This window comes from Nestor notabilis, unplaced genomic scaffold, assembly GCF_000696875.1.
Source record: "Nestor notabilis isolate BGI_N333 unplaced genomic scaffold, ASM69687v1 scaffold25002, whole genome shotgun sequence".
NCBI classification, from domain to species: Eukaryota; Metazoa; Chordata; class Aves; order Psittaciformes; family Psittacidae; genus Nestor; species Nestor notabilis.
In genome coordinates this window covers 1-11869 of record NW_009918233.1, presented here as the reverse complement: position 1 = coordinate 11869, position 11869 = coordinate 1, and the positions used below count along the sequence as shown (strand labels likewise).

Below are 11869 nucleotides of genomic sequence, written 5' to 3'. Positions count from 1 at the left end.
AGTATATATAGTATATATTATAGACTACACATATATATATACGCGGTGCACACACACACACACATATATAGGGCTTCTGGGAAAAGTGTCTAACACTCACTATACTTCACTATTCCATCACTGCATATTTTGCAATTAACTTTGTTCAGTAACTAAAGTTCCTTGAATTGTGGACTATATTTTTCCTTCTTTGGATACCATAAATATCTTCTACAGGTCTCTTATAATAACTATTTTTTCCCATGCTACTTGTATGCATTAGTGTAACTTTTTAACTCATGTTGTATGTTAGCAAAAGGACATACAATATTTAGAGTCTCCCTAGTTCATGCAGAGCTTTAAACTCAGATTTTATGATTTCCTTAAATTCAGAAATTTGTTTCTTTTGAAGCAGGTTCACACCTTCTGCTCTTCCAGTGTGATCTTTTTTTTTATTTCCTACGTCTTAAAGCAGATGAAACTTTTTCTCTATATGCATAAAATAATCAAATCAGTTATTTGCTTTTCTGACACAATGAAAAGTGCTTCCACTACCACATGATAGAGCAAAAACTACAATACAAGTCTGTATACTGTCTGAATCTCAGCACTGAGGTTAAAAAATAGCTAGTATTAAAAAAGGATGCTATTGTTACAAAGACTGACATACCAATTCTTCACTACCATGGAGACAAATAAAGAAGAGAAGATTCACAGCTGTGTATTTGTACGTCAACTCTACTGCAAGAAACACAGTTTCAGGACTGAGGAGGGTAAAATAAATATTTAATGTTTTATGCAAGCAAGTCCCTCTGTTACGAGGGATCTTTCAGAAAATAAGCCTAACTTCCATTTTATATGACAGCAGAGAAATCATAAGCAGAATGTTTGTGTTAAAACTTCAGGATAATGGAACAGATCTTCATATGTTTCAGCTTTAGCAGTCTAATGTCAAGCACTTTCTCTCTAAATATGCATATACCTCAGCCTCTTAAAGGGGATGTTTTACAAGACACCCTTGTATCTGATTTTCAAAGAGCTGTATCACTGATTCAATCATTATAAAAATGGTCATCATTCAGCTCAGAGTAATTAAAAAGTCTTAAAATATCTAGTTCACAGCAGACAAGCTCACAAGCTCTAACACAGGTGATCACAATCATGCTACATTTCACTATTATACTGGAAATAAAATCTTTTGCCCTGCAGGAGGAAACAGCTATGTTTTGTAAATCAAACAATGCCATATTAAATTAGCAGCATGGCTGTGAACGGTTTCCAGCCTCTGTTTTCCTGCCAGAACTCTCAAGGTTTTACACACTCAGGCTAGCACAGATGTGAGCCCCCTTCACCGGCACGTTGCAGAGTTCTAGTGTAAACAAGACAGCATGTATTTTAAAGCACACTGAAGTAGCTTCTCCTTCTTCAAGTCAGAATAGCTGACCTTGCAATTCAGGAGAAACACTAAGAAACAATTATAATGTCCCTCCTTATTCTGTCAGATCTGTAACCTGTTACATTTTCATGTTACAAATGAAAAGGACAAAAGAATTAACCAGAAACCCAAAATGTACAGAAGTAAGTATTTCCAGAGGGAAAAATAAGCTGTAAGATATACACTGTCTGACAGGCTGAATTCTGGGCACAGTTCTGATCATTTCCTCTGCCTTTGATCTCCCTCTCTCTCAGAAAAAAAAAACCAATTTAGGAAAGGGTTACAGAGGTCAACAAGAATTATCAGTAAGTATAGAACATCTACATGGATTTAACACATTAAGACTCTTCAACCTGTGAAAGGCTAATGCAAGTGAGAGAAAGTGAGCGTACAAACTCATGCGTGGTCTCAAGGAAATGTACTGGTACCAGTTTCTAGGCAGGGATGACACTGTGTCAGGCTCTGCGAGTCTCTTCCACCGGTGCAGGACCAGAAGATTTTACAATTTTTGTCAGGAATAAATCTCAAAGAAACTCCTAACACTGGTCAACCTGCAAACTAAAGTTCACTTCAACCTTGAGGGTCCAGATGAAAATGAAAGTCAATATACTGTCAATATACTTTGTAATTACAATGCCACAAATATCATTGTCCATTCCTATGGGAAATATTTCTGGCATGAAGAACAGCATGGCCAGCACTGCCCTGCATAAGCCCAAATACAAAGGTCACACCACAACACATGACAGATCAGCAGGACTGTTCCAGCTTGAAGACTACAATGTACAGGATTGCACTACTTAACTATTCCTTCACTGAGGCAAAATCTTAGAGACTGAATTCATGGCTGCTCTGAACTCAACCAGGACTGGGCTGCCCATCAGTCTCTTACATGTTCCCTTCTTCTAACCATGCACTAAGAAAAGGATAATGCTCCAAATGATATCTCTAGGTCTGGGACAGCAATACTGTCTCTGACCTGAAGTAAAATACCTCTTCAAATATCGAAGCCTGGTACCACTCTATTCATTGAATGTTACTGGCTCACTCCATGAGCACTCTAAACAGGGAAAGATCACTGGTTTTTAGGTTGGTTTGGGGTTGTTTTCTGTTTTTGTCCTATGGTTTAGCTGAATATCCGGGGTCTTCCAATTCCAAAACCTCCCAAATCTCTCCAAAATATTACGTCTAAGAGCTCTCTTCAGAAGTATTTTAATGATGCTATTTTTGTTAGTACACTGAGGAAGAGCACAGTCAAAACTTGTCATGAAAGGCTTTTCTTCTACCAGTTTTAGTCCTGCTGACACAGAAACATGCATAACATAAAGATCATCTTGTTTGATCAGAAACAACCTAAAGAGAGAAAATGATACAATTCAAAGGGTAGCAGGGGAAGAAAAGAACAAATCACACATCTCTCAACCATTCCAGATTTAACATCACATGAAGTAGCACTTATAATATCAATGGGAACACTTACCGCTGCCTTACAAGTACAGTTGTTTCCGGCAGAAGACAACTAAGCTACAAGTAAAACCAGTGCATCTCACACAGCAGCCCAGATTTCGTTTACCTTTCAAAACAGCAGCTTGTCTGTCCCTGAGCTGCCTGTTTGATTTAGTTATCTTGTTGCAGCAGACTGGAAATGTTTTCAAACATCCCAGTCCTGATCACTTAACCAGATCATAAATTTGTTCAGTACACTATTCCAAAATGAAAACTTCAAGAGGTTACATTTTAATTTCTTCTGAAATAAAAATTTCCACCCTTTCTTAGCTGTATCGAAGTACCCTCCAGAGGAGAAGAGATTAAGAGGTATCTTAAGATACAGCAGTAAAATGAAGTGTATTTTACTGTAGATGTCAAGACCACCCATTTTCCCCCACAATGGTAAAACATAAAGCAAGGAACATTCAAACAGCTGGATAATTTAAAAGATGTAGAAGATTTTGTTAATTAACTCTAAAATTAAAGTTTAAAACAATCATCTTCTCATTTATCAGAAAGTAATGGTTTAACAACTCCACCATACAGCTTTCCTCTAGCAGCTGGTTTCATGCAACTAGCAACCCAGCCCAGAAAAGCCACAGCACTTAAAAGCCATCTGTTTGCCTTCTAAAAGGTAACTTGTAAAAAAGTAGCAATTCTGTAACTGTGGTTTGACAAGTTCAGACTGCCAAAGCTGAAAAGAGAACAGAGGTCAAAAGATGTTACATTCTCATGGCTAAAGCACACCAAGTTGAATGCACTTAATATTTCAGCATAAAAATCACAGCTGCCTTACTGTACCTGTCAGACAGCTTCAGGGATTAATGAATGTGTCCTGTCGAATTGTTAATCTAGTGTTAAGAATACTCATGATTCAAAGCAACATCACTGGCAGAGCATTAAGTAATGCTACAATAAAAGTAGTTTCTGTATTACATAAACCAGACTTTGGAGAGCACAAGGAGCTGGCCATCCCTCCTTCCAACCTCCCAGTTCTACCCAGGGTTGAAAGAAGTGTAGCAAGTTGAACAATTTCCATCCTCTACAACATAATGTCTTCCAAATTACACATATTCATTGGGACATCCCATATGTCGTCCCTTCTTCCACAGGCTTAGTTAGTTTACCCAGCAAATCTGTGCTCACCTCCTTCTCTTTTATGGTCTTAAGTGAAAGATTTCTAGACTTGCCGTATTTTAGGATTAATTATTAACGTAAGTCTTTCTATGTGTGCAGTAGCATTAGTTATCACATCTTGGGAATTAGTATTTCAGAGAAAAAGTGTCACAGCTTGTTTTTCTTCCTTCTTCTCTAACCACTACCTGCACCGGCTCTTCACTAGCAATGGGTTAGTTCATTCCCAATTCCTAGCTTAATGCTTTAGCAAAATCTCACAATCAAAAACTTATCTGGGTTCACAATAAGATTCTCATGTGCATCTATATTCATACATGTTCACTTTTATTACTTCTTCCCCAAGCATGACGTTTCGTATCAGTTTCCTACGTAAGCAAAACCATCATAGAAAGGTCCTGCTCTACTCTGCCTCAAGTCACCAGTATCTTTTTCTTGTCACAGTTCAAAATTCCTCAACCTATAGGATTTTACAATAGAAATTTTTAATATTTAAGCACAGCAGGATAATAAGTAATAGCTTCATTATTACAGATAATTTTGGCCAAAGAAACAGTAACACAGTCTATTAAAAGCTATAGCATATAACATCATATTCCTGATAATTTAAGTTGGCACTTCACTAACTACCAAAGTATTCAAATATAAACAAGTAAAATCATTTGACTAATTACTTGGCAATCTAAACCCTTACCCCATCTACCTAAAGCCTTGAAGAAGTGTCACAAAAAACATGAGTCCCATTACATTCTTTGCAGGTTTCAAGTTCACAGTACAGAACTTGTCTGCAGTGAACATCAACACAGTTCCAGTTGCTATATTGAATGTGGTTGATATACAACCACCGCAGTAAAACTCATCATCTGCGACGAGAAGCACAAACATTTACAGCAGCGCAAGGGAAACAACAAAGAAGGGGGGGGGGGTTTAGACTGTAAATCATTACATCAAAGTCATCCTGATCTTTGGAATTTATAAGGTGTCCAGTACAGTTACTGCTGCTATTTGATTCAGTCCACCACTCCACTGAGATTCCTGAAGACCTCAGGCAGATACTCCTGAAGCATCAGTTTGAACTGCTAGCAAACAGCCTATATGGAATGGTGTGTGGAACTGCTAAAAAGGTTAAAAAAATCCATCCTAAAAATATGTTACAGCCAATAGCGATACAACACTGGAGAGAACACTAAAACAATTCTTAACAGCTCCAGTCTTAAACAAAAAAAAAAAAAAAACCAAACACAACACCAAAACCAAAACCAAACACAGGAGAGTAAAAAAGAAAAATCCAAAAATGCCTGTCTCCATAACATGTTGCTCAAACTAAATGTGACACTTCAACTGCTATTTGCTTTATATCTATGATGATCTCATCAAAACAAACCAACAACTGATTATCTAAGGATTAATCTAATAGCCTTTAGACAATAACCCTCAGTGTAAAGATTTGGGGTAACAGAAAGTTAAGCTTTTTCACCTAGAATTTCCAATTGTGTAATTCCTACTTCTTTTTAGAGAGTGAGATTACTCTTTGTCAATTCCCCACTTTCTATATTCCTTTCTCCTAAGAATATCCAGAACACAGGAGAGAATTACCAAAGCATGCATTCTATCCTCAAGCACAGCAGGTATTTCCAAATTCTAGCAACTTTAAAACAAAGGCTTCACCTAGAGCTTTAATCTCCAATTCCTCAACTTGAACATTCATCTGTAGTACAACATATTACCATGATCCCCATCACCTTGACTGAAGCACGCCAAACCTTGTCCAAGTTGAACTGGCTAAACTGTATCTCTTCAAAGCAAGCAAACTGTGATTGACGGCCTTAAGACACATTTGCTATTCTTTTATACTAAATAAAAAATGACTGTTACTTCTGAATACAAATCCTTCCCTTGCCTCATACTAATATTTCTCAGTGTCTCTACTATATGCTGGGATTTACTAAAAATGAGCACAATGGTGAAACAACCTCCTGCATTAAAATTATCACAGAAAAGCTTTTCCTCATCTCAATAAATAATTACTACATTAATTATGGTATCAATTCAAGTCTCTAAACTTCAGTTGACAGTGGTTTTTAAACACAACAAAATCACAGCTTAAAAATAAATTATAACAATTAAGAAAAAATTGATAGTTCTTGGAACCAAGAGCAGACTGGACAATAAAAGCAAGCCATGGCTTTTCTGAAAGCCAAATTAACAGTTCTGGAGCATCCCAAGCCCAGCATAAAGGAACTGATGATCTGTCTCATGACCTGCCATCTCATATCTACGGCCGCTGTCATCTTTGTAGCAATAAAATGAACTCTTCTGCAAGAGATCAGGCTTGCCACCAAGAAATACTGGTGCTTTCAGTGCTTTAATTGTTCCTTATCTGCCCTTTTTCACCACATACTCCGGTGATTTTCCTCCCAGGCAATCAGAATTAAGAGAAAGTATCACAAGTTAATGATGTGCAGTTGTAAAAAGACAGACTTGCGCATTATGCAGATGTAAAAACCACACTGCAAACTTCATGATGCAAGAGGTTTGCGTTCGAACTGACACTACACACATCTTCCACTGAAGTCCTGAAGTTTATGTCTCCCAGAGAGCATTTAAGAGCACCCACAGGATTGCTGACCTTGCTACAACAGTCTCACACAACTCCTAAATGTACTGATTTGGGACTATATTCTCCAACACATAGCCTTGGTTTTCTCAAATATTTTTTTTACAATCCTTATCATATCAAATTCTACTAAATTTCAGTTTTATCATCTCTCTTGAAACGGAGCCCTGTCTTCTGAACTGCTTTAAAAGTAACAAGTTCTGCAGGGAGCAGTACCAGGTTTTGGAACATAGGAGGTATAGACAAAAAAATGACATAGATAAGGGAATTATGCACACATGCAAACAGGGAGATTCAGAAGCTGACATTGAGAGACCTACATTTTGAAAAATGTATATATATTCATCAGAAATTTTGCTTTGCTGCCCTGCATCCTGCCCAACAATCTTAGTACATTAAGCAGTGAATGCAACTACTGAAACCCATCTTTAATTTAGAATATTGCTACCCTTTAAATATGGAATAACAGTTATTCCTTTAAAAATGGGCTAACTGCAACTTTTACTTGCTGGCTGTTACTCATGTAACCCAATAACATAATTCACTGTCTTTTCTATAAAAATTTACTGAATTTCTGTAAGCAAATGTTCTTCATACTCGCTCCCAAATAACAGGCTATGAATGTTTCTTTAATTTTAGTTCAAGGTTTTGAAGAGACAGACTATAGAAAACCATGCAGAATTTAACTGGACTCTTCCAAATACTACAAAGCATTTAGGAGCCATAGATGCAAATTAAATTCAGGTTCACACTTGAAAATGACATTTGACCACATAATCAGATTTTTTTCCCAAAGTTTAAAAACAAAGGAGGAGGGAGGAAAGGAGCAAAAGGCAGATAATTAATTTAATGTATTTTGGGACATATTCCCAAACGATGCACAATTCAGGGAAGCTATGTTTATTATGTAAGTATCAAAAACAACCCATTGTTTCCCAAAACACAGTAGCCTTTTTGCAGAGGACAGAAAGGATCCAGAATTCTAAAGAAGCTAAAACTGGAAATAATGAACACAGGATTTAGTATTTACTGAACTGCAGATGCACTTCGCACTGGTTTTAGTTATGCAAACATCAGATGGGGATCACTGGATGAAAATGGACTCCCCTATACTTTTTTCCCTTGCCTTTTTCCCACCTATCACTCCCCCTTTAGTTTACTTCTCTTTGCCTAAAAGGATCACTGTTTGAAGTAATCATCCAGCAACATAGGTGTTTCCTACAGAAACATTTTCTTTATTCCAGACAAATGTCAGTCCTTAAGTGCAGTAATTCAGTGTAGGGTGATTCTTCCCTTTTACACTGACAAATCGGAAACTTGAAGATTTACTTAACATCTTCAATTTCAATACCATAATTATGGTTCTACAACATTCAAAAGGATTAATGTCTTGAAGATGTAACACTTGGTCCCCTAAACATATGCTGATTTTTTTTCCTGCTGTGCAAAGGAGAAAAGGTTTGCAACACCCTGGTGGACTTAATGTTTTCATTTCAGGATACCCTTTCACACTGGGTTTATAGCATGTACCATTAGCCAAATCATATCCTCGGTACTAAAATGAGAGTGAGTTTGGGGTTTATTTCATAAAGGTATTCAAATAACTTCCAGTGAGACCACTCTTTATGTAAATAAAGAGCTCAGTATGAATTCATTCATAGACTTCCTCCCCGCTGCTCCACACGCTCATGATGTCCTGCACAAAAACACCCCATCAGATAACTGCCCAGAAACCCACAGAAGTTTTCATTCACCTTTGGTTTAAAATAAATTTATAAGTTTTTTAAAAATCAAAGCATTTCTCTCTCAATGATACTACACTTACATCATTGGGGAAGATTTTGTTCCCCCAAAATCCATGCAAGAAGACAAAACCAAGACTGGGGCTGGAAATGAGTCATACTATTAGATAATTCAACTAGGTAGCAGGACAGCAAAAAAAATCTGTGATTAACCATGACAACTGTTCAGGCAGGTAAATATGTTCACCCGATCAAGACTTCATCCTTGCAATGACAAATCTAAACTAGTTCTTCCTACTTATGAAAAAGATTTGATTTGAACACAGGTTAGTGTGATAGGCAGAATCAGACAACTGATCAAAACAGACTCAGTTGTAGAACTCTATTGTATCCATTGTATTATGCAGTTTTTTCTGCCCAAATGCACCACAGATGTAACTCCCACTTTACTTTGTGATTTCACTTCAGTCTTAGGCGTTCTAAGAGCAGGGCTTTTATGCAGAGAAAATCTGAAGGATAATTTCCAGTTCCAAATATTTTTGGCTCAGAGCCCAGAGCGTTTGTTGCTTTAAGGTGAAATACTCTCAGCTGAAGAAAACAGAAATTGAGTGAAAGATGAGACCTTTAAAAGCAGCTACTGTTGGCTTCCCTTTGAAGTGATCTTGATTGCTGTAGCATGTTTCACCTCTTACTTCGTTCATCCTCCTGGTTAGGTCCAACAGCAGGATTATGTACAAATTACTTTAAGAACAGAAGTGAAGAATAAATTATATTTTCATGTATTTCATCTCACCAACCTGTTGCCCTTATTAAATTCAGGCCAGAAAAATAATGCTTGTAAGATTCCAGCTACTATGTATTACTTTTCTGCTGATGGAGGTCATCAACTGTCTTTATATCTAACCTGTCTTCTTTGATGAAAGCTGTTGGGTTTGCAGTCATTTTCCTTCTCTACATTAAGCCCAGGCCTATTGCTAACACCTCTGTTTGAGGATGAAGAGGTATGACTTCTGAATTTTACTGCCATATCCATTCTCAATTTCACATTTCTAATGAGTAATTAGCATAGGATTATTAAAAAAGCTTCACAATAGGTCAAAAAGAGATCAAGTGCCTATGCCTAACTACAGACGTTACATCTTCCTCAGGAGAGCACTGATGCATGAGGTAAGCCATACTAGCTCCCCCACACATAAATGAGGCATTAGCTTTTGCTGAATACTTAACATAACATCATATTAAAATACCACATCAAGACAACTAAACTTTCAAATCATAATGGTAACATATGCTCACCTTCTTCCCAGAAAATTAATAGGAAAATTTTCTAGTAAACACTAAGTATTGCCAAGAAATGGAATGTGACTATATTATTTTAATTATTTCTACAGCTCTTGCATACCTTCTACTTTCCTCTTCATCAGCAGTGCTGATTGTAACAGCAACTATTACCATTTCCTAGGAAGCAAATGTTGGATGCTGTAAAATCCTGAGCTAACATTGCATCATTGCTTAGGAATGTATATAACCTGCTAATTCAGGTCTGGAACTGTAAGTTAATTCCTCTAAAGGTCTTGAATACTGCTGTAAAAGCCTGTTTTGTCCCTTTTGGGATAATACTCATCTTCCTTAAACCTCTGGCATAACCAGAAAATGATGTTTCTCTTCCTGTTAGGAAATGCTTTCCAGGAGTGAAGCTATCAACTGGCTTGATCTGATACAGCCCAGATCACTCACCATGCTGCAAAGGGAGTCTAAGAGTGGCAACGGTCTGATTTTCATCTCTTACTGATCTTACAGAAGTTATTATCATGGCATCTTTTATGAAAGCTTTTTTGCCATTCTTCTATTAATTCTTGAGCTTAAATTTTGTAAGTTGTCCAGTGCTGAGGGTGCAACAGTAGCAAAGTTAAGCAAAATAGTAGTAATTTTTTCTCTCTCCCACACTCCTTACCAGGCTCAGTGAAACTGATAGTTAAGTACTTGCACAGGACTATTGACAAATACAGCTTGTAAGCTTTTAGCAGTTCAGTAAATGTTTATGAATGTCACCATTATTTTGGAAGCTCCACAAATTGCACATTACCGTGCATCAACAACCAAGCCACAAGTCACCAAAGCACAGAGTTTATCCACAGGTATTAAGCCAGATAAGCCTGTCCACCCCATGTATGAGACACAAGTGACAGTTGTTTTCCTTACCACTAAACCGACATGGTCTGCACAAAATTAAGAGCGATTTGTTTCTTCAACACCTTCACAAAATACATTCACACCCCTAAAAGCCACTTGCCTGAAGAAGTTGCATGTAAATCACACAGCTGCTTTAACAATAATCTTGGTTTCATTACATCTGATGCAAATTTCACCACCACTGTCAGTGGAAACAGCATTTTCTAGTCTTGAAACAAGGATGAGGTGAAAGCAAGTGGTGAGGCTGTCTTAATATTTCCCATTTTCAACCAGAGATTTGAACATTAGTCATAGCTACAATTTCACGCTTTGCGTTTCTTGGGTTTTTCACAGATTTCAAATAAGTTGATTAAAAGCCAAGTCAGGTTTAAAATGTTTATACCAATTCCTGGCATTTGTACTTCTGCTATGGGCTTCTGGTCCACAAACCGACTGTGGGAAAAACACTGCTTTGCAAGTATGAAACCAAAGCAAACTTCCTGATGACTATACACAAGCCTTACCTGCATCATGGTGACAACGTGACAGGGATTTAGGAGGTAAATGACAGTCCTGGTAGCGAACTTGAACCCCATCTCCAGCCCAAAGATGAGACACAGCACCACCAGCAGCACATTCTTGCCCAAGCTCTCCTGCTTAGTCTGAGGCTGCTGTAGCAGATGACCTTCCAGGTCCCTCAAGTGCAGTTGCCTGAGCTTCCAGAGGGACAGGAGGATCTCCACGACTCCCACACTGAGGAAGACCACGCTCTCCAGAAGACGCTGCTGCCCAGAGAGAAAGGCCGCACATTCTGGCCCCCCGTTGCCAGCAAAGCTGGGGTCCACACCCCCATACATCCAGTCCAGGAGATTATGGAGGCTGTAACGAGACATGGTGGGATGGTGCCCCTTCTCCTCCCCGACACTGTCCAGGAACAGGTAGCAGCAAGACGGAATCAAAGCCAAAATGCTATCGTGCTGACGGACCATGAAATGCAAAGACGGCCTCTGTGTAGCCCCCGTCCTTCCCCAGCTTCAGGAGAAACAGCTCAGCTCGGGGCGAGGCTCATTTTTAGCTCTTCCTTTCGACGCCAGTTTTTTTCCGCCCCCCTAAACCCGGCGAGAGGGGGGGAGCCACAGATGAATGGAGCCTGCGAGCAGCGGCAGAAGCCCCTGGCCTCAGCACCCCTTCTTCTTCTTCTTCTTCTTCCCGCCTGGCCGCCCCTGTCCGTCCACCTCCTCCGCGCTCCTGGCTCTCTCCCCTTCCCCCCGGACAACGCTCCGCCTCGCCCCCCCTCCGCCC

The 11869-nt window shown here is 38.6% G+C and overlaps 1 pseudogene; it reads right to left on the bottom strand.

Moving 5' to 3' along the window:
* Positions 1 to 10890: 10890 nt before the first annotated feature.
* On the bottom strand, positions 10891 to 11556 carry LOC104401893 (annotated as a pseudogene).
* Between the last annotated feature and the right edge of the window lie 313 nt (positions 11557 to 11869).